Consider the following 6,868-nt stretch of genomic DNA (forward strand, 5'->3'; position numbering starts at 1 on the left):
CATTTATTTTTCTCTTTTCTTGAAATTTTGATCTAATGGTGTTGGAAGGTCATAGACAAATGTAGGCAGAAAAAATGATAGGTAGAATAACGTATCCCTTATAATATAGACACATGAGATAGCATTGTACTATGTAATATATATATATATATATATATATATATATATATATATAGGGGTTTGATTTTCTCATGTTGCATGAGAATTCAATTCTCATATTGTGACTCAATTAGTGATGGACCACACATTTATTAAAAAAAGAAAAAGAAAAGAAAAGTTTTACACGCAAATCAAAAGATTACAACATGAGAATTGAATTCTTATACAACGTGAGAAAATGTTTTTCCATATATATATATATATATATATATATAAGGTAGGATCATTTGATACTGGTGTCAAATTTGAAATTTGACACCTCATCTGAGAGCCATTAGATCAAGAAAAATCAACGGTGCCACATGTTTACAAAACAGAGCCATTGATTTTTCTTGATCTAATGGCTCTCAGATGAGGTGTCAAATTTGACACCGGTATCAAAGGATCCTACCTCTCTCTTTATATATATATATTGGCTCAAATTTTGATGGATATGTAATATGAGATAAAAAAATTTATGTAACATGAGAAAAATATTTTTCTATAATATATAATGAGCTAAAAGATGCATTTGGTTTTTAATTCCTTATTATTTAAACTTTATATACAACTTTTTTTTAATTTCTCAAATGATCTTTATATTATATTTCTGTTAAAATTATGGGTTAAGTGGATGTCCTTTAAAAGAACACAGGTTGTGTCTTTTTAGTGACTTACACAAAATCAGACTGATCAGACTTTGTGTAAATTTGAAAAGTTATTTATTTATTTTTATACGTCAATGATTTTTTCAGATTTACACAAATCTGATTGGCCAAACTTTGGGTAAATTACCTAAAAAGACACGAGCTTGTTTCCTTTTAAAGAATAGTTATTTTTCCCTAAAATTGTAGAATTAAGTGAATAGAATGGACATTAACGTCTAAGTTGGACTTAAAAAGAAGAGACTACACACACAAAAAATAAAAAAATAAGAGACTAAAAAAAAGAGAGTATATATTTAAAAGGACTGAAATAAAATATTTACAAGCAATAAATGCAAATTTAATTTGATGTTTGTTCATCCTTATTACGTAGTCAAAAAATTTACTCTATGCATAATTTTCTTCCGTCTAAAAAGTCCACACCTTTGAAGTCTAAACACAATTTTCTATGGAGTTTATTAATCTTATGTTACATGAGAGTACTATCTCATGTGGGTGATACAAATATGTGGGGTCCACAATTTAAAAAGAAAAGAAAAAATTGGCACAAAATTCTATGAGTGTATAACATGAGATAAGTATCTTATGTAGCATGAGAATATCATTTCCCATTTTCTATAAACCAAAATCCAACACCTTGACTCGCAGTGATCATGTTTTGAGCGATGATGATTCTGTAGATTATGGGTTGAACAAAGGATGAAAACAGGGAAATTTTTGTGGACTGGGACCAACTTGAGGTGCAGTTTGATAATGAATATGTCACAGATTAAATATGTATTTATTTCCTTCAAAATAACTATATTTTGTTTTAGTCCCTTTTTTTTAATTTAATGTCCATGTTAACCTCTGTAAGATTCACATAGGATGTCTACTTTCCATGTAGGACTCTATGTGGGTAGATAATGTTAACTTTTGATGATTTGACAGAAAAGACCTTATAAAAAATATATATATTTTAGAGGACTCATTTGTACAGTTTTAAAAATACGGAATCAAAATCTAAAATTGTTATATTTAGAAAGATAAAAATATATATTCAAATCTATATATAAATAATGTGTACACATCAATTTTTTTTCGCTATTCTTAAACTATTATTTTGGATAGTAAAATAAAAATATCACACACTCTCTAACTTTATTTTTTTAATCAAGAAAAATATAAATATTGTAGCAAAATTGATGCGTAAATAACAAAGAAATTAGTTTGTATAAATGATGTTTGTAAGAAAAAAAATTCATTGTCATCCAATATTCCAATCCATCCGGAGAGACAGACATGCACGGAAGAAAAATATAAATTATATATTGTTTTTGGGAGGCTTATAAAATGAAGACTACACATATTTTAATCTTAAAATTATATAATTTGAATTATCAAAAATAAAAAAATTATAATAATATTAAATATGATAACTACATTAATAATATACTGATTATTTTAAATATGATAACTTCACTAACTATTATAATGACTTTCATTATTGGCGAAGTCACATTCATTAGTACAGATTTAGGGATTTGATTTTTTTGTAAAATAAAGGTTGACTTTTGAAAAAAAAAAAAAAAACTCAACAATCTTAATTATTGGTCAAAAAACATTAAAGAAATAAATTCCATGAAATGTATACTTTTTCATATATCTATGTATAATATCAATTATTAATTTGTTTTTCTTTTCTTATAAATTTGAGAATTCATTTAAAAAAATAAATCCCATTTAGAAAGTGAAAAATGGGAAATAAGATTTGAAGAAATAATAGTAATAATAATAAAAAAGAAGAAGAAAATCCGTGGATCCTCTCTTATTTTAAGTTAGAAGCTACTTATAAGATAAAGCTAAAAAAAAAGAATTTACAAAAAAGTTAAAAGTTATTTGGTAATTGCATAAAAAATTTAGCTTAAAAGCACATATTTCAAAAAAAACTATCTCTGTCTATCTTAATAGCTCTTTACCTAAAAAAAAGCACATGATTCAAGAAAAGCAGAATAAGAACTTAAAAAAAAGCTCTTCATAGGAGCTTTTATCTTTTAACTTTTTTTGTCATTATAAAAAAAGAATTTTTTATTATAAGAATTTTTCTCAAAATCTGTTTAACCTAACTTATACTTGTAAGTAATTTCTAGCTTAAAAAAAATCCACTAACCATTTAATAAGTAGACTTCTTATAAAATGAAATGCTTTCTTCCAGGGCTAGTTGTTGCGATGTTGCCAATATTGAGTCAGATGCCATGAACTTATTGCACAGAATTCAGAACAACCACACACACACACATATATATATATAGGGCTTATCATTTCTCAAACTGCTTGAGATAATTTTATCTTCGACTATTGAATCACAACCGTATAAAGATGGATCAATGGTGATAAAGGAAGAGAGAGAAAAAGAAAATCATAACCATTCAAAGATGAATCAATTAATATAAGAAAATAAATAAACAAAACAACGTAGTTTTAGGGTGGTCGGAAAGAAACTTATCTCAAGTTGCCGGAAAAATATTTTTTCCATATATATATATATATATATATATATATATATATATATTAATGAATCCTTTTTTGTGTAATTAAACATAATCAGATTAAGATATTATAATTAATAGGGGTGTTCGCGGTCTGGATTGGATCATTTTTGGAAGGAAATATCATCTGATCCAATCCTTTCGGTTTGATCATGTAATCATCCATTCAGTTTGGATTTTTTTTCAAATCCAATCCGATCCAATCCAATTTTTTCGGTTTGGATTGGATCGGTTTTCGATTTTTTGAAAATGCTAAAATTTGTTTCATAATTATTGTGCAAATAACATCTTTTGTATGTATTAGCTTTGTAAATTTAATTTTTTTTTAAATACAAAAGCATCAGTAAACGATAATATAGTTTTTTTTTTTTGCAAAGAAATATAAAGCTTTACACATGAAATTATATTAATGAGATATGACTAGGTTTTTTCTTGGGTTTAGTTGATGGGTTAATGGGTCTTAGGTTTAGAAATGTTTGAGCTATGGTTGGGGAAAGACCCAAGTAGATAGAGGGGAATTAATATATTGGATCGGATTGGATTGGATCGGTTTTCATCAACCCATCCGAAAACTGATCCAATCCAATTAAAATTTGCTGTTTTTTTCGGTTTTCAGTTTATTCGGTTATCAATTTTTCAGTTCGGTCACCGCGGTTTGAATCGATTTGGATCGGTTGATGAACACCCCTAATAATTAGTCTATTAGTAAGAAATTTAAGTAATTTATATGAGATTATAAGTTCAAACCTCAATATCTCAATGTATTCAAAAAACAAAATGATTAGGTTAGATGAGAAGATAGTAATAATTTATGGAAAAATATTTTCTTCTATTGTTGACTCATAGCATAAGTGAGGTCCACAAAATAATAGAGAGAAAAAAAATCAAGGTGGAACTCACTCATGGAATGAGTCATTAGTAGAAGAAAATTTTTCTCCTTTAAAAGGAGAAAATGTTTTCTCACAAATCAACAATAATGAATGATGTGAGAGGTGTATCCAAAAAAAAAAATGAGAGAAAAGTGTTGGCATAGACAGCGACAAAAAATAACCATTAATTTTTTCATATTTATCTCACAGAATATAATAATCTACAAGAAAATTTATTCTCTAAGTGAATTGAGTTTCAATAAAACGATAAATCAAGTAGTAGTAATAATTAATTTAAAAAGCCTACCTAAATTCTCATGTGCAATGAGATCAACGGTTTCCTTTGTGATTCGGTTTACGTCATGGTTAGAAGTTTTTGACTACGAGTTTAAATAATTAATTAATGGCAGGTATATTATATGGCATCGATCCATAAGCTTTTTAAAAAAAAAAAAACTTTTTTCGATAAACATCAATGATATTGTACTGTACGGATTTTATGAATTTGTTGAGATCAACAGCAAAATAAGCGCACAAAAAGTAGTTTTTTTTTTCTCAAATTATATTCTATAAGAATTTTGTAATATGATTCATGTGGTTTACAATCATTTGGTAATTATTTTTTAGAGTAAAGGCCCAAATTGGTCCCTGACAAAAATTTTGGTTTCTAAATTAGTCCCTCACAAAAATAAACTCGTTAGATAGTCCCCAACAAAGTGAAACATAACCCACGTTAGTCCTTCTGTCAATCCAAAACTCACGGTGTCAATGACGGTGATGATGTGTCACGTTAAGTGACATGCTGGAGGCCACGTGGGTTGAGGAACGACGTCGTTTTGAGAGACTCATACACGTTGGTCAGTATGGTCCCTAACAGTTTTAACAAAGGGGACCAATATGGTCCCTAACATTTTTATCGGGGTCCTTTTTAGTCTCTGCTAAAGTTCTGTTAACACCAATGCCACTATTTGCTATTAACACACCGGCAATGTCATTTCCCCTTGTACATGCTAATATTAGTCATGCATAACACAATCAACTTCTGCATAATTCACATCATGACATTCTTAGTTTAGTCTTTACGCATGATTCCCATTTCCCCTTGTACATAAATATACTTTTTGTCAATGTTATTAACCAAATTCAACTATACAGTTAATAACATTGACATTACAAAAATAACTACTTGCTCTTAGTACCTTCAAGCGGGAAAGACACAAAGACACACAAAGCCTTCAAATTTCATTATCGCCAAAAAGTACGTATGTTTGATTCGAAATAAATTCAAAACAGTGCATTACAATTTTCATTCCGTTCATAGCATATATATTGCTTTTCAATGTAATCAGAATATACCTCGCATATTTATGTTTAAGGTTTCTTGACTCATCGTAGGTTATGGTATTATTAGATCGTGTGAATATTATTTTATAGACTAGAAAATTGCTTATCTTACTTCTAAATCCTACATATATTGTTACTTGAATCTCAATAGAAAATCAAAAAGTTAAAAATATCGCTCATTAATACAACACAATTTTTATTTCAATTTCTTTGACGATGCCAAATACTTATTTTTGAACAAACAATGAATACCCAACAGAAGAAATAAATCCCTTCAATTTTATTTTATTTTAAATGGAAAAGATTAACATGGACCCAATAAAAAAATAATTGATTGATTGGTTGGGTTGGATGTATGTGGCATGGTTTGGCTTATAATGTTTAAGAATCTACGAAGTAAGAGCATGTTTTTCTCATTTGAGTTCAATCATACATCTGTTAGAAATAACAGTAGTTTGCCAGTTGTTTTGGCAGGTTGAGATTTTCTAACAGTAGCCTGAACCAAATTCAACCTCCAAGACACTTAGAAATCCTAGTAGATCATTTTTTGGGTGCCCCAACTTCAAGGTGAGGTTGATTTTTTCATGCGTTATTTTTGTAATGTCAATGTTATTAACTGTATAGTTGAATATGGTTTAGGAAAAGAAGTCACACTGTAACTTTTTTACATGGGTGGATGATGCTACATCTGATATCATGGAGCTGGAAGATTGGACAATTAACAAGCTGGAGTTGAATGTAGCTGAAATTGAGTTCAAGTTGAACTTTTTGGACATGAAGCTCAATGATGAACTGCAGTTGGAGGTGAATGACCACAAAAAGAAGATTAATGAGCACTGTATAAAGATTGAAGACATATCATTGAAGATGCAGGCAGACTTTGAAAGGGTTGAGAAGGAAATGATGCATGTGTGTAGGTGTGCTAGGGTGTTTGCTGGATCCATTATTGTTGTGTTTCTAGTATGTATATATCTTGCAAGTAGGCTGGAGTGCAATTTAAAGTGTGGTTCTGTTGAGATTTGCTGGTGTAATGAATTGTTGTTCATGCAATGTATGTGGCATGACTTATGTATTTGAAGTTATGTTTATTGGCACAAAATGTTGTATAAACTCGATGGAGATACAAAAAGAAATGAGAACAATGTATAAAGACTAAACTAAGAATGTCATGGTGTGAATTATGCAGAAGTTGATTGTGTTATGCATGACTAATATCAGCATGTACAAGGGGAAATGACATTGTTGGTGTGTTAATAGGAAATGGTGGCAGTGGTGTTAACAAAACTTTAGCAGAGACTAAAAAGGACCCCGATAAAAATGTTAG

Source organism: Gastrolobium bilobum, unplaced genomic scaffold (assembly GCF_033153095.1).
Source record: "Gastrolobium bilobum isolate Gb01-03AN ecotype WA unplaced genomic scaffold, APGP_CSIRO_Gbil_v1 utg7546, whole genome shotgun sequence".
In the NCBI taxonomy this organism is placed as follows: domain Eukaryota; kingdom Viridiplantae; phylum Streptophyta; class Magnoliopsida; order Fabales; family Fabaceae; genus Gastrolobium; species Gastrolobium bilobum.